The sequence below is a fragment of the Microplitis mediator genome, chromosome 7 (genome assembly GCF_029852145.1).
Source record: "Microplitis mediator isolate UGA2020A chromosome 7, iyMicMedi2.1, whole genome shotgun sequence".
NCBI lineage: Eukaryota > Metazoa > Arthropoda > Insecta > Hymenoptera > Braconidae > Microplitis > Microplitis mediator.
This window is the reverse complement of record NC_079975.1, coordinates 9,572,654-9,591,098: the sequence shown is the minus strand read 5'-3', so window position 1 is coordinate 9,591,098 and position 18,445 is coordinate 9,572,654. Positions and strand designations below refer to the sequence as shown.

The 18,445-nt window shown below is 29.3% G+C and overlaps 1 protein-coding gene and 1 non-coding gene across 2 annotated transcripts in view; both read right to left on the bottom strand.

Moving 5' to 3' along the window:
• The window catches only part of LOC130671363 (CD151 antigen-like), a 122,635-nt gene that overhangs the window by 93,238 nt on the left and 10,952 nt on the right, over nucleotides 1-18,445 (bottom strand). The gene's annotated exons all lie outside the window — the stretch shown is intronic.
• On the bottom strand, nucleotides 4,620-4,692 carry Trnas-cga (transfer RNA serine (anticodon CGA)). The gene has a single exon. It is a non-coding gene; the product is annotated as a tRNA-Ser (tRNA).

The following is an 18,445-nucleotide window of genomic DNA, read 5'->3' as shown; positions in this document are numbered from 1 at the left end:
AGTCTTATTTTATTAAATTCTGCGTCGTAAATTTGTGATATTTGATTGAGAAATCAACGGGACGTTTTATGTGTAAAATTTACATATAAACAATTTACAATAAATATTTATCATATGAAAATAAAAACATCTATGAATCCTTATTTAGGATTCATATAAATTATTTAACCAAGATTTTGGAGCGACTATTTCTTCCCAGACTTTATATTCACCTCAAGTTATCTCCAACTATCCTCATTCTATACATCGAATGAATTGAAATGGACCTAACCAAATCAACGCTCTCCCCACAACCACATGGCTCGTAAATCAGATAAAACAGCTTCAGCATTGTATGGGTGGATCAATTTCAAACCGTGAATTTGCAACTATACCGCATTCAGAAATATGTCTTTTTGTTAACCTTTTTTAATCAACATATTCTTCAGTTTATAAAATTTGCAAAAACTAATTCTTATGAACATCATTTTGTTTATAATAATTTCATCGGAATCTAAAATAAGTCATAAGTAACAAAATATAAATATTTTCAAGTGACATTGAACTTTATTGATCGAACACTATCTGTATACACAGAAAAAAATTCAACTTGAACCAAGAATTATTTTCTTCGAAATTGAATTCCTGTTTCAAGTCATTCTTTTTTCATGATTTAAGAAAATGTTCACTAGCATCAAAAACGAGACAATTCTTCATTAAAGCTTTTTAATCTTAATTGAAAATAATTTATTGGTAAATCAAGAATATCAACTTTAAAAAAAATCTGTCTATCGGTTAACCCTGCGGGCCAGCCCCAGAACTTCCCGCTGTTTTCATGCTCAAGGAGCTCGAAAACATTGGTGTGAATACATTTTCGAGCTCTCCGAGCTCGAAAATACTTCTGTATGCCATTGTTTTCGAAAAAAAACCGTTTTTTAGCATTTCTTTCTCCCACGATATCTCGCAAACGAATTAACCGATTTTGATTTTGATGGCTAAGGCGGCAATCGACGCGTTTCATCAAATTCTAGAGCTGATTAGATTTTGAAGTCGATCGTTCAAGTCGTTTCTGAGAAATCACTAAAAAACTAAAAAAAAAAATTTTCAGGAAAGTTGACGGTCAACAAGCTCTTTCGATTGCCACCTCAAACACCCAAATCGGTTCATTAGTTAAAAAGTTACAAAGAGTTTACACACACACTCGGACATCATTCTGAAAATAGTCAGAACAGCTTCCTAGGACCTCAAAACGTCGACATCTGATGAAAACTCGATTTTCGAAAATCGGGGTAAAAACAATAACTTCCCGAATTTTTGAAAATTTACAATTTTCTTCGCGGGAAGTTAAAAAATATTCTTGAACCAAAAATAAATATTTTTTTTGTAATGATGTTCTTGACTCAAGTACATTCTTCTTGATTCAAGTTAGTTTGTTTTCTATGTATTCAAACCAGGAGCACGGTAAATTCTTGACTTAAATGTAATCTTACCTCATCCACTAGTACATACATGAATAAACTCTCAAATTGTTGAACAACGAACAGTACAATCTTTGAGTTACGCTTCATCAAAATTCAAAGTAGCTTGATTACTTGGAAACGATAACAAAAGGTGTTGAATACGAAGTTAAGCGTGCAAAAGTATACATATATACATTTATATATAGATATATATATAGAGAGAGAGAGAGAGATTAAAATAGAGTAGAAGGTATATGCTACAGATTTTATCTGAAAAAATCTGCAATAGTCACGACAGCAAACGACAACTATTGTATCCAATTAGAAAATTTAATTACGTCACCAGTATCATCAAAGAAATAACAAATGACTGAATTGATAGACAAGATAGAATAAATCAAAACTAAATGCATATTATGAGAAAGCTACAACGGAAGCTAGTGAATTTAGTTAAAGTTCTATTGCAACGACCAATTTAAGAGCAATTTACATTGTCATTACACCCAACGGTATTTTCTCATTGGGGGGCATGCTACGACTACGGCAAATTGAAAGCTGTTAGACTTTATAAAATTCAACTATGGTAACTTAAGACTGTGCGTTTCTATACCACAGGCATTAAAGTCTTGCCTAGTTGTATATTGATAAACGATTTTTATACTGTTAATTTAGTTTACTACGATAGAAGGTACTTTCCAGTTTGCTACGATAGTAGAAACTTCATTTAAATAATAATGGGCTTATAATTTAATTCAAAGTTTAAAATTTTTTAATTTTCTTTAAATTGAGATCTCAGGTTCTTTGTTTGTTCTGGACCAATGGATGTTGGATTCAGTTTGAAATATAAACTAATTAAAAGGTACAAATATGAATGGTCCATAATGTGTCAGGAAGTCTAGTAATATGTGAGAAACATCAAAAATTTAGTTGATTCAAATTCATGTCTCTGAAAGCTTTTTGGTTCTCTCATAATATCCATATAGATTCTATTATTATATTCGCATGAATACATTTATTCATTGATCTTTCATGAATTCATTTAAAACTTGTAATAAACATTTCGATGAATATAAAATCATTTTAAACTAATGTCTCCAGAATCAAAAACTTATCGGAAAGGTGATTCAAATTTTGAGTCAAAGTAAAGATCTATGTAAGATTTTTCGGTCAATATTTTTTTATAAAAATAAACGTAGTTGATTTAACTAAAGTATCATAAGCATTTATGAACATTTTTCGACTGACACATTCGATTTTTGAAAAAGTTCGACAAAAAAAATTCAAAATAATGCTTAATCATATTTACAAAAGTGACTTTGGAATTTTCAAAAAACATTTTAAAAAACACATCTTTTTCTACAAAATTTTGGGGGTATCCCAATTTGCCCTTCTCTCCCCTATATATGTATACACTGTGTCGTTTTTTGACAAATTTTTTTTTTAATGCTCATTGTTTAAATTCATTTAATATAGAAAAAGGAAATCCGCCACTCATTACAACCCGTAATTAGAAGTTTAAAAGGTCGCTTTATAATAACAATAATTATAATGATTATTATTATCATTATATTAGCCAGATAATATACAATGTGGTCCGTTATATTTTAAACACTTTGTAATGTGTATAACAAAAGAATATTGTACAAGTATTATTCTCTAAAAGTGGATTTCTTCCCTTTGAACTACTTCATGAAATTTAAATTATGATTACTCTAGACTAAATTGCTCCGGTTTGTAAAAAAGGATGCACTTTGAGTCTATTAATTACAAAGGGAACTGACGAATTATTGTGAAGCATCTTTCAGAAACAATTTAATGATCTTTAATTATTCGAGTACTAATCGCATTAGTTATATACATACATACAATCTTACTTCACTTACATACAAATGGTTTTATCATTTATAATTAATTTAGAAGACAATAATTTATAAGCATTATATTTAAATCTGATTATTTCTGCAAACAAAAACTTTATGTTTTGTATTGAAAAAAATTTCATCTTTTTTATGTCGGCTGTGGAAATCTAAAACTAAAAACAAAAGGTTGAGAATATATAGAATAGTTGAAATAGCACAGAATGAAAAGCATCTTAGATTTAGATTCATACAGAACGTATTATATTACTAAATCCTATCTCAAATGCTTCTCTTTTCATTCACATTTGTGTTTTCATCACCATCATGAGGGACATAAAAAAAAAGGTCTTTTTTCATTCTTTAATCCAGTACATTCCTTTTGTTTCTCGTATCTACGCAATAAGATATTAACTCATAAAGTAAATTTCAATAGCAAAACTAAGAGTTTGTGGTTGCAAGAATTTTGTCAATGGTACAAATTCATCTATTATTTTAACAAATCACGATTTTTATTGGGCTACAACAGTTTTATCACATTTACAAACCATTTCTTGGCCCAACAAACAATTTGGTAGAATGATGAAAACATTGTAACCACAACGAACACTTCGTTATCCGTAAATTAAGGCAGAATTTTGTAACCGTATATTATTTTATCTTACGGGAACAAAATAGTGGTTTATCCTACATGTGTATTAAGGAACGAATTGTTTGACAACCATGTTGTCGCGACATGAGGGTAAGGCTTACGATGCATTAACAAGCCGTAAGCAAGTAAACGACAACCACATGAGTCCTCATGTCAATGTATCATAACCTCAAAGCGAATAGCGTGATCATGATTGTCATGTTCGCTTTTTAGTCCGCTTGTAGGATACACTATTTTTTGCAAACTCTGCAATGACAGTTCAATTTTAGAGAAGTAAAAAATTAAAATGTTATTTTAAATCAAATTTGCCAAGGATATGATAATTTTTAACGTAATTTTTAGTTTGTGAATATTTGTTTTTTTATTCTAATAAGCATAAATTGACAAAGTTTTTTATCACATACGATCGCATCACATGAGCGACAGAAAGTAAAATGTAATGTGTTGTCGCAATATGTGATGGCATCTCACTCACTTCAAGTACAATCACGTCGTTAGTTATAGAGAGTAAAATTAAATACAATCACTGGTCGTGACATCTTATCACTACGTCAATATAGTAAAGTTAAAACTATAAAGCTATAGGTTTCCACCAATTTTATATAGTGGAAACCTAAACATGCAAACCTTCTCAATAAGACAATTTATAGATAAATTGAGGAAAATATAGATAGCCCGAACTGGGAATCGAACCCAGGCCAATTCGGTATCGCGCCGAGTGCTCTACCAGTTGAGCTATCCGGCCCTATACTATATTCCGTTCAATTTGATCTATAACTTATTGAGCCACACCGTCCATCGTACGGTAATACGCCAATTTTACATAGTGGAAACCTAAACATATTTAGCGCACAAGTGCGGTTAAGACGCGTTTTCATTTGTTTCTCTATTCGCACTCAAGTGGATGAACGGTACTATCTTTGTTGCACTTGTACGGTAAATGGGAACTTTGTCCAAGTTTTTCCCGTAAACAAATGGAAGTTATCAAAAAATTGAAGTGCATTTCGCTAGTTCAGAGAGTAAAGCGTCGGGTCTGTGTCTTTATTTTGCGTTTAAGGCTTTTATTTCAGAGGAAAGCTTAGACAAAATTATCTGATACCCGTTCTTAAGTAAAATGTATAGGCAAGACTGAATATATTTGGTGCTTCTGACACGGCCTACAGCGCTCAGAACTTTCATAGCAGTTGTTGCTAAAAATTTTCTCCCTGTGATATAGAATATTTCATACTCTCTAAAAGTGAATTACACTGTAATAAATGAAGAGTGAATTCGGATTTTATTTCAATCCAAATTCACTCCGTCACTCGGAATCCTGGAGTTTAAAGAAAAATCAGCCTCCATACGGAGTAAATAGAGAGTTTGTTTTTTTCAACCGAGTGATTTTGGAGTGATGTGGATTTTATTTGAATCCGCATTCACTCCGATCCGGAGCTTTAATATTAAAATAAACTCCTTGAAGGAGTTAATTTCACTCTGAACCGGAATTTCAATATTATATTAAACTTCCCTTCGGAGTGAATTTCACTCCGAGGGGATTAAATAAATAGACAGTCATCTGCTTTGCATTCACTCCGCATTCATTCTGGATTTACTCCGCGTTCACTCCACTGATTTTTCACAGTATAGCGGAATTCATTAGCAAATAGTGAATATTCAAAAATTTTCACTAATACAGTTTTAGATCCTAGATCTTAAACTCTACTTAAGACTAATCATTAGCTAATCAAAAAAAATAGATGTGCAAATTACCTTATCAGAAGTAATAATGGAAATCATTTTCTTCTTCATATTTCGTTGGGTAATTCAACGAATCATAACGATCACAAGGAGTCTTTATAAGATCCGAACATCTTTGATAATTCTATAGAGATGTTATTTATGAAGTACCCTTTCAAAAGTCGATTTCGCATAAAAATAGATGTGAATTTATTAATTTTTAATATTTCCAGTCTTGTGGCGAATTATTGAACAATAATTATACTTTGACTTACAATCGATAAAAGAGTAAAACTTCTCGAACATTACATTTATTCCAGTAAATGAAGTGAAAAATTTCCCGTCGTAAATTTAAAAGTTATCGAGAAAAAAGTGTAATTGGTTTTTTGTAAATATCTTCGTAAAAATTAAATTATGCGCAAAATTGCAAAAGTCCGTTTCATTGCGATTTAAATTATCTATGGAAAAGATATTTAATACTTTTGTGTAAAATTGAATAGCTATTATTATTATTATTATTATTATTATTATCATCATTAATATTTATTGTAGCATCATTAAATTACTCTATACAATGAAAATTATATTATACAAATATTAAATAAACTATTTAATATTGCAATATAAATCTATTCTTCAAAATATATAAAGAAATTATTTACATTAAAATCCACATCGAATTTCAGTTATGTGTATTTATTCAAAATATTCCTGTTTGTTTTTTTCTTTATGTTTATCCGCTTTTGAGATTATACTAAAAATTATCAGATCAATGTCAAATAGATTGATACTTTGATAAATATTTATTCTTCATGTTATCAAGATTCGAAGATGTAAAATTATTTTCTGTAAATATATATCTCGACACTATTTCAGTGAAAAAAAAAAAAAAATAATAAAATGAAATAACTCAAGATATAAAAGTAAATGATTCAGAAATTTTAAGATGATTATATTATTATCCAGTCAGAATCGATTAGATAATTAAATCATCTCTGGAATTCTCGTTTCATATATCCTTTCATTCTCGCCATAGTTGTCAACGATAGCTTAAACCTCACACGTGAATCCTAAAGATCCAAGATATTGCGTTTTTAAGACTATATATTTAATTTTACGATGTACATCAACCTCGTACAATCTTGATTTTCTGATCGTTCCCGTTCATCGTGAAGAGGATAATTAGAATTTAATGCATACGTGACTAAAACTTGCGATGTCGCATCACATTTAACACAACGCTTCGAGCAAACTGTACAAGAAACAAGGACTACATACCTTCATTAAATTACTAATTATCTTTTTTTTCTTTACTTTTATCTCACATTTTATTTGTATATTAAATATATATTACAAAACACCTAAGTGTTGATAATCAGAGTATCTTGTTAAAAAAATTAAATTTGCATAATTTACTTCTTAGAAATAAATTAAAATTTTTTAAACATGTATCGGGGCTGAAAAATTATTATTTTAACATAAATTTACAAGATGATATAAAATATTCGGATAACATTTCTTGCTAATAAAATTAATGGTAAATATTTATACAAATATTACTTAAACAGTATTAGTGTGCCTGGAGAAAATATTGCTATTTTTTCTATAGTCACACAGGGAAAATTCCAACAAGAAAACGAAAACAATTCCCATACTTTATAGGTATTTTTCCTATATTGCATAGAAATATTTTCACAATACCTATTCACGGAAAAAAAAATAGGCGCTGCAACAGGATTTTGTCCTGTTGCAGCACCTATTTTTTTTTTTCCGTGTACTGGAAGTCTAAATTCTTGTCCTGTTTAGAGGAAAAGGAAGAAAGTTGTTCTTTCTTTTTATGAGAAATAAATGACAAAAATTAGCGCACGCACCACTCTTCCCACAAACAGAAGTGAAACAAACTTCCAGATACAGATCTGGTGAAAAATAGTGTTCTCACTACGGAGGAAGTTGGGACGTCCCAATCTACTTGATTGCCACCCTCGACCAGCTCAAATAGACACGAGAATCAAAATGTCCTACTTCCGTTCCTTGATGTATAATATACTGTAACTAAGTTAACGTAGAAATAACTCCTAGATTATTATAGGTATTCTCGCAATATTAACACAGGAATAATTTCCAGTTTGCCTTGCATTTCATGGAAATTTACCTGTGTACATGAAATAATATTATTATCATGTTCACATAGGAATGATTCTTATGTTGCTGTGTGAATTTTTTAAATATTAACATACTTCCCAAATCTGAAACAGTGACTATTCACGGTTTCACAGCTATAAGTATACCGAGGAGTATATACACTTTTTTTTTAGTGATTTTTCACTGTTTCAGATTTAGAGAGTAGGGATTTTAACTATGTATGTCAACACAAAAATGATTCTTCTGCTAACATAGAAAAAATACCTCCTAAAAGATAGATACTTTCCCCATTCTACCATATACACGGAGAGAAATTTATGGTAACAATTACAATATATTATGGGAATGGTTTCCATAATGCATGGTAACCGGTTTTCTTGAAATGTTGATTATAGGAACGGCACCCATATATTGTAGTTATCATTACTATAATATTATAGTAATCGTTACCATAATATTATAGTAATCGTTACCATAATATTATGGTAACCGTTACCATGATGTATGGTAACCATTACCATAATATATGGTAACCATGACTATATATTATGGTAACCATTACTACATCATTATGGTAACGATTACCATATATATGGTAACCATTACCATAATATCATAGTAATCGTTGCCATAATATTATGGTAACCATTACCATAATATATAGTAATGGTTACCATACATTATGGTAATGGTTACCATATATTATGGTAATCATTACCATAATTCTTTCACATGCGATGAGGGAACTGTTACCATAATTATGGGAATTTTTACCAGAAAGTATGGGCCTATATCCCATAATTCCAAGTAATCATTACCATAACAGTATGGGATGATATTTCATAAACGTACTAGGAATGGTTACCATAAATTTCTCTCCGTGTAGATTATACCTATGTTGACATAAGAATTTTTACCGTGTCAGCATAGGAATTTCTTCTATGTGAATATAGGAAGAATAGTCATTTTCTTTCTCTGTGTATGTCAACCTAAAGATTTTTACTAGGTCAAAACACATAAAAATTCCCGTAATAACATAAGAATACTTTCCGTGTTATTATAGGAAATATTCCTAATATGCTGACCAAGTGAAACTTTGTGATAAAATATTCGAAAAACTCTATAGAAATTATCCCTATGGGAGCAACGTAATAATGCCTGTTATTATAGGAATTTATCCACACTATGTTGTGTAAGAAAAATCATTATGTGAATTAATTAAAAGTAAAATTATTACTCTACGTGTAAAGTAATGCCTCATACTGAATTATAAGCAGTACTAAGTACAATAAAGTACTTGGAAGTGTAGGATTTAACATCAAGGTTCGTAAGAATAATCTCAACTGTATCAAATGTAGTCAATAAAAGTCCTTCAGCAAAGTTAGTTAGATAATTAATTCACACCACGTTTTGCAAACGCCGAATACGTGTCGCAGTTATCAATCAATGTAATTACAATTAAAGCGATGTATTTGATTACACAAGAGGTTACATTCAAAATGTATACAATCTTCATGACTTTTTTTTCACACAAGATTATGTGCGAACAGTATTTATTAGCTTTAGTACATAAATATCGAAAATTAATGTAAACAAAATTTTTTCAAGTATCATTTACAGATTTAAATTAAATTAAAACATTTCTTACTAATTGATATTTAATCATATATTCTTTATTTATATACATATATATAGAAAGATTTATAGATCTATACATAATACTAAGAACTATTTTTTTTTTTAAATCTTTTTTATTTTTTCAAAGATGTTTATTTATGAATTTAGAAAAAGTGGGGTAAGTTGGCCACCTCAGGCAGAGTATCAAACATTTTCAATTAAACAAAAATTAGTTAGTTAAAGTATTTTTCATGCGACTTATTTTCTTGAGTTAAGAAAAACTGAAGTAAAACGAATTTAGGGTAAAATGAACAACTAATAAAAAACCAAAATTTTTGGTTGAAAGTTTCGAGTAGATGTACTGCCTGGGGTATACAACTCACTTCATCCTCTCCAAGTCCCAGTAAATAATAGTTTTTTAACAAAAGAAAATTCTTCCGAAATAGTGTTTTATTTTGCCTGGAAACACTAACGGAATTTATGATCCTTCATTTCTTTCCAGTGTCTCATTTTTTCCCGAGTACTCATACAAGTAGTGATACTACATTTTAAATGAATTAACCAATTCAAATGAGTCTCTCATCATCGAAAGAGTTTCATCGAGATTGTTATTTTAAATAACAGCAAAAATTTGTCATTTTTTTGTTATTTTTCTTTCAAATAACGTCTGCACCGGTTAATTTTGAAATTTAATTCAATTCAATGTCTTCAATTATTTTTTAAATTGCTACAAGAACCATTCAAGCCGGTTGATTGGTTTGAGAAATATTGAACGAGAAAATTTTGCTCATATAGACACACACATGCTGACGTTCTCTTGAAAAAATCATAAATTACTTTTTAATCCTTGTGATGTAAATATTTCTTGAAAAAAAAAAAAAAAAAAAAAAAAAAAAAAAAAAAAAATGAATTCAAACTAATAATTATTGTTTGTTTTTTTTTTTACAATTTGAAAGTTAAAATTAAAAAAAAACGTCAATTGAATAAAAGTATTAAACACTGATTGCTTACGCATCTGATTAATGGTTTTTTATAATTTAAAGAAAAACTCAATTTTGTGAATACGAGTAAGGTAAAGACCCTAAACCCGACCAGTACCATTAGTCGCTTACTTTAACTGATTGATGCGTTTTAGTAATTTTTATGAAAAAAAATTTCAAGTGAAAGAATTATTACTGATAAATAATCTGTGTCATATTAAAATATGGCTATCAAAGTATTATATAATTTATTAGAAATTAAAATTAAGTGACTGTTTTCAAAATCGCGCTCAGCCTGCCATTTTTTATTTTAACGATCGTTAGATCAAGTTTAGGTTCAGTTAAGTTCTTTAATAATTTTTATAATTATATGTTATTCAATATACATTTAAATTTGTGAGAATTAAACAAAGTAGTGCCGGATTTTATATAGTGGGAACCTAAACATGCAAACCTTCTCAATAAGACAATTTATAGATCAATTGAGAAAAATACAGATATCCCGAACTGGGAATCGAACCCAGACCATGCCGGTATCGCGCTAAGTGCTCTACCAGTTGAGCTATCCGGCACTAAAGTATATTTTAAAAATTATTCTCCAAATTAATAAACTTATCATAGTTCAATTGATATTGTCTTTGAGTGAGTATAGGCCATATACGTTGATCAAGTATTGGGTACATCACAACTTTGCACGGAGAAATTACTCTTGTTTGAAATGCTATAGCATATAGGTGTCATAGTAAAGCCGAACTATGGTGACTACCTGACGGAGATTGAAAAACACATGAAAAAATTACTGTAACCATAGTAAAATTTATAATGGTTATAGTAATTTGTGATAAACTCGTTGTTACTTTTATTATGGCCATAGTAATTTTTACATGAGTTTGTTTCAAAATTTCTGCCAAAGCCAATATGGTCTGGCTTTACTATGACATCATACATTTCAAGCAAGAATATTTCTCCGTGTGGGTGCACTCAACGAGCTTATTTAAATAATTAATAACAATTAATTATCAAGATTATTCTTCAAATTAAAATTTTATTCTAACATTCAAAACTATAAAAAGTATCTCTAAAAAAAACTATTTTTCATCTTATTTACCAATTTATATTGAGTTGTTTAATCTCACCCCAATAAAAAGTGAGCGGGTAACAAGTCTTTTATCTTAATACAATAAAGTCTCAATTTACTGAACCAAAGGAGTTAATTCTTAATAAATAACTTTAAAAATTTAACAGACTTGCGCATGAACGCTCATACTTTAGTCTGTACTTGTTAAAAATAAAAAATTCTATGGTAAAATTTCAATTTATTTTTTTTTTATCGCAGGATACACATTCTGTGAAAATTAAAGTATACATAAATAATTTGTTAGAATGACTTGTGAATTTTTAATATATACTTCTACAACGAAAACCTGAATTTTTTAAGGATTACTCTGGTTCTCTGCTAGTATTTGATTTATTCCGAAGCACGAATAACATATTCACCAAGGTTATGGAACCTTAAAGATTTCTTAGCTTGGCTATCGACATTGCTATTTCTCTAGTATATAGTGGAACATAAACTGAATATATCCTGTACTTTGAGTATCAAAATAGTTTTATGAGAAGAATTTAAATTACATGAGCTCTTAGTTGTTTGGTAAAACGCACCCTGTTAGTTTTTTCAAGAGAACTTAAAATGTATTACGAAAAAAAAAAACAATATTAATAATAAAATAGGTAAGTTACTTATTTATTAAAAAAAAAAAAGTTCATGCATAAAATGTAAAAGTATGAACTTATTTCTTATAAAAAATAAATGCATTGAAGAAAGATGAAATTTGAGATATTTTCCATTGTTTTTAACGTAAAATCTTACTGAAAAAATTTATAAATATACGCGGGAATTGTAAAAAAACTTTTCTTTTAACAAAAATTATAAATATAAAAACAAGAAAAATTATTTGTAAATGCTATTCATTGTAACTTCTCAGCATAAAAAAAAAAATAATAAAAAAAAAGCATTATATTCATGGTTAAATTCTTTTACCTGTTGAAGTAGTTACCGTTGACCATTTTTCTGAGTAAAATGACATAAAGTCAATAACTCTAACCGAACTGAAGTACTATGTATTTTATCCTCAGGTACAGGTAACGAACCAAGAATCTTAAAATCAGATAAACAAGTGTCCCATAGACTACAGATTTTCTAAATAAAGCAAAAAAAGAAGCAGGTATAGTATTTAAAATAGGAATTCATACCAATGACTATTTGACTTTCTATACGTTGACTATTATAATTGCCGTTAAGAATATTTTAGAGTACTTAAAAAATTATTTAATAAAAATAATATTATACTAATGACAATACAATGTAAAAAATTGGGAGTGAATTCGGAGTGATTACGGATCTTATTTCAATCCGTCAATCGGAATCCTGGAGTTTAAAAAAATCACTCTGTATATAGAGTTAATAAGGAGTTTGTTTTTTCAGCGGAGTGATTTTGGAGTGATCTGAACTTTATTTCAATCCGCATTCACTCCAATTCGGAGTTTAAGTATTAATTTCCGTTGACCAAAAAATTGATAATTCAAAAATTAATATCTAACTAATTATAATAATAATTATTGAATAAAAAAACATTATGTATTTTTTAATAGTCTCCGTTCCGACTTCCGACCAGTATATATTAATAAAAATAAAGAATAATTTTTTATCCGTATCTTTAATGTATAAATTTGATGATCCATATAATTTTAATGGCATACATAATCGACAATCGATTCCTTTAACAGAACGATGTATATATACACAAAGTAGATTTTGCTTTACGAATTACTACTGGACGACGAAGCTTGTGTTGATACATGAGTGCTTCGTAGCAAATACGTTCGAAAATAACTTTCTCTGAAAGAGTAACTAGGTTTGATAATCCAACTGAAAGAGATACATACCATATGGAAAGAATATGAAAAATACTCGCCAATTTATATTTTTCTTTAATGAATATTCGTTTTAATTATATAAATTTCATATACTACGGATCTGCAAGATCATAAGCCTTCTCTTCATTAATGCAATTTATATATTTAACATATATATATGCATGCAAACATATATATAGTATCTACAAAGAATAGATTTAAAAGTTATCCGATTTTTTTATTTAATGAAATAAAATCTTTATTTTTTTTTATGATTTGAAAAAAAAATGATTGTATTTAAAAAAAAATAATTAAATATTTATTTACAACAAAGTTTGTGAAAACTCAGTAGTCCGATACCCGTGAAGTAATGATACACTATATATGTATGTCACGAGCGCCTTCAAACAAAGCTTACTGATTAATTCCTTGTCGACGGGTGGAGACATCCAGGCAATGCCTGAGGGTGAAATTGTATAATGTAGCTATAACTATGGCGACATTTGTTTGCAATACATATTCTGTGACTTGTCCACTAAAACTCGAACTATATATAAAAGCTAGATTTATGCTGACATATATATATGTATATATATCTATTACAATCATAATATCAGTCTAGAAAATTATGTATACGCTGTTTCCTCTTTTTATTACTTCATATAATGAAAAGCAAATAATTTCTTCCCATACTGATATAGTATATACCTCTAAAATTTTATCATAATATTCGTGGGAGTTACCAATATAGAATATAAATTATATATTTATATATAAGTATTATGAAAAATGCATGTTTCAATAGAAGGTTTACGTTTAAGGAAGCGGAATTGATAACTTTTTTAGTAGATTTCATATAAATCTAGCTATTGTGTGTCTTCATGGTGGAATTTTATAAAATTTCGCCATAATGTTTTAATTAGTCAAATACACGGAGAATAATGAGCTCAAGAAATAAACGAATTTCTATTATGATATGTCGACTAAACTTGAAACAGGAAGTTGAGTCGCCAAAAAATGATTATGCGACACTATTCTTCATCGTTATAGTCTGTTCCTATCACCACATAATTTAATGCAATTCGTTCTTTAATTTAAATAATATTACCAACAAAAAAATTGAAAAAACACCTCTTTGAACATTTTTCTCGGATCCTTTATATATTGTAGCTCTGATCTTATTTAAAAGTCATTAAAATCTTCATTTTAATCACTGACATTGATTGATGCCTGATTAAATTGATTTTTAGAACATAATCGTGAATAAAAATTTTAAGGACGCTTGTTTATTAAGTATTTTCGATATCTCGAATTTTTCAAGTTTAATATAAAACGTATCGTTTTCAAGTTTGAAAACACCAATGTAACTAAAGGTATTTGTCAAGTAAAAATATTGGAAGTTACGGTTTCGAGCTCTTTGAGCTCGAAAACAGCGGGAAGTTTTGGGGCTGGGCCGCAGGGTCAACCGATTTACAGATTTTTTTTTTATTCATTGCTTTTATTTTATTTTTTACGAATATTTTATTGAATATACTAATTTAGCATAATCAATTACGATGCAGCTGTTAAAAATTTCTAAAATAAAATTTAATGCACATTGGAAATCTGTTCGATATATTTGAAAAATTTATATGTTATCGGTACTTTTTACCATAATTTCATACTATCTTCGTCCTACTATTACTACACGGAAAAAAAAAAAATAGGTGCTGCAACAGGATTTTCATGTGACCGCAACAGGACACATCCTGTTGCTGCAACAGGATTTTTCCTGTGGAATAAACAGGATAAGGAACCAGTTTTATGTACTAATCTTTTGTCCGTATAATGAAATTTTAAAATTTGAAAAAAAATTCAAAGTTTGGAAAAAATAAAAATTTTTTTTCGAAGTTAATTTTTTTTTTCAAAATTGAAATTTTTTTTTAATTTTGAAATTTCATTATGCGGACAAAAAAATAATACATGAAACTTGTTCCTTATCCTATTTATTCCACAGGAAAAATCCTGTTGCTGCAACAGGATTTTGTCCTGTTGCTCTCACAGGATTTATCCTGTTGCTGTAACATGAAAATCCTGTTGCTGTAACAGGATTTTATCCTGTTGCAGCACCTATTTTTTTTTCCGTGTACAGTAATTTTCCTATAAATTTTGTCTGTAAAAAATACCCTGAAATTTACTGTATATAGCGCAGGAACAGGATTAATCGCATCATAAAAGTTCAAATAAGGTTTTAAAATATATTTGTTTGGGGCCTGAATTGAGGTTCAACATCTTGATTCAAATAAAGCTGATAAAGTAAACTTCAATTGGTACTGTTTACTTTTTATTTAATGATAATTTTTACTAATTTTATTGAAGTTCAAATTATTATAGTAAGAAATTTACTTACATTCTGAATGCCGGGTGTAACTTTTTTTATCATCCACGTTATACAACAGGAAAAACGCTTACATTTAATCATTGATATATATCATACAATATACCTGATTATCCGTTATAATTTAAAATATTAGAATATGTACTAGCATTAAAATTATTGCCTTAAATGGTTAGATATTTTTCCTTTGTCGTATCATCGGACTTTGTATGGACATTCTCCTCCTCAGTAAGGAAACTTTTAATTGGCGGCGATACACTGGTTTATTTATGCAGTGAATTTGCATCTGAGCGAAATGTATTCCCGTTTACGAAGCGCCTTTTTACAACAAGAACATACCACCGACGATCTTCTCTTTTTTTTAATCTTTTTCTCTCTTTATTCATAGATACACGAGCTATCTCCAAGTCTTTTTGAAAAGCCAATATATCGAGACATTGGGTCGGAATAACAAAACACTTGAATTCTTATTAAAAATATAAAAAGACTCCTTATGCTCGAATACATTGACATCATTATTGTTGTTAATAATCAATCATCTATCAATTTTCTCAAACTCCACTTATTCAAAATTATCGAATCTCGATCATATTTTAATGCATATAAATTTCTTTTAGATAAATAAACAGATGATCGTTAGAAACAAGGGTATTTAATGGATTACGACATTATAATCGAGACCATCTGTTTCATTATCAAAATACATACGTGTTATGCTACAATAATGGCTAATATCTAGTTCTAGTGCATTCAACATTAATTTCCCTCACTAAATAGCCAAATACTGACTATTAATTCATAATAAATCTAAAATATTTTAGTCGACAGTATACAATCCTATTCTTATCATTGAACTTTGTACGTTACTTTAAAATCTGATTAAATCGAATATACTTTTTTTCTTACATTCTTATCTTTTCTTCATATAATATAAATCTAATTCAATTTAAAAGTCAACAATACCTTTGAAAATACTCAATTTTACAGACAATTCAATTTGAGTTTCAACGCATGTGGCACTATGACAACAAAATCGATCGGAAATGGCACCATGTACCAAAGTATACATTAGATTATCCGAAAAGAATTTATCAAGAATCGCACTTGTGTATCTATAGGAGAAGAGCGGGAAAAACGAGACCACTAAGAAAATAATGGATTTTTGAGCATTTGAATATGGTCAATGTTCTTTCATTCATTACTTCCCGCAGAAATTAAATCAAATGTTCAGTTGTCATTGTTATCCTGTTACACTGTAGCGTAGAGTAGATGATTTTTTATTTAATTAGTCCCTTCGAAGTGTATTTCACTTTGAAGGAGAGTTTTGGAAAGTATCAATCATAAAAAAACTACGCAGAGTAAAATCATAGTAAGAATCGCGAAGTCGATTACTAATACATTTATATTGAGTATAGAAATAATTACAAACTTCCTTTACATATATTCAAGCGAAGTAATTAAAAAAAATTATAAGTATCAGCTGTTAATGGAAAATTTCGTGCTTATGAAGTTGAAGAAAAAGACTCCATTTTTTATCATTAATATACCCGACTAGAATTTTTCATAAGGGCCTGACGAGGTCCTTATCAGGTTAACCTTATTTCAAATAAGGTCCCGATCAGGGTATCCTGACGAGGATCCTGATATGGATGTAACGTTTAAGACTCATGAGGTCCTTATCGGGATTGCCTTATCAGGACCTTACCAGGATATTCTCATCAAATCTTATCAGGATTACCTTATTAGTAATTATTTTTAAAAAAATACTAAATTGCAAAAAAAAATAAGAGAATTTTAATTCGATCGAGAATGTTATCTATCGTATTGAGAGCATTAATTAGAGAAAGTAAACATCTTTTTTATTGATGAAAAAATCCCGATGAATGCTGGGCTCGAACCTGCGTCCTTCCGATTCAAAGTCCTCGATGCTATCCACTGCGCTGACATACACATGTGATCTTGAAAGTGTAAATATAATATTCATTATGATGTCAAAGAATAACTGATGAAGAAGTAAAAAATCTGTGCTACAATAATTGACGTGATTTTTATATAATATTCTTTTATACTTTGTTTAATTTGTAGCCTGTAAATAAAATATTTAAAGGGATGGGATAACTTTTTTTTGAATAAGAATATCCAGATAAGGTCTTGATCAGGAACTCTTTGGATTGACCCGATGGCAAATAACTTTTTTTTGAATAGGGATATCCTGAAGAGGTCCTGACAAGGAACTCGTTGGGTTGACCCAATGGCAAATAACTTTTTTAACTTCCCGCTAAGAAAATTGAAAATTTTCAAAAATTCGGGAAATTATTGGTTTCGGTCCGATTTACGAAAATCGAATTTTCATCAGATGTCGACGTTTTGAGGTCCTAGGAAGCTATTCTGACTAATTTCAAGATGATGTCCGAGTGTATGTATGTATGTATGTACGTACGTATGTAAATACCTGTATCTTTTGAACGGATGAACCGATTTCGAACTTTAAGGTGTCATTCGACGCGGCTTGTCAATATCTTGAAGCTGTGAGAAATTGAGCTTGATCAGTAGGGCTCGTTCAGAGATATTCCAAAAATAAAATTTTTTCAAAAATGTTTTTTTTTGGATAACTTTTATTGTGCTCGATGGATTGATTCCAAAATCGACTGGGCTCTGAAGCTTTATAAGCCGCGTCGAATGCAACCTCAACCATCAAAATCGGTTCATTCGTTCAAGAGAAACCCTTGTCGAAAGAATTAAAAAAAATA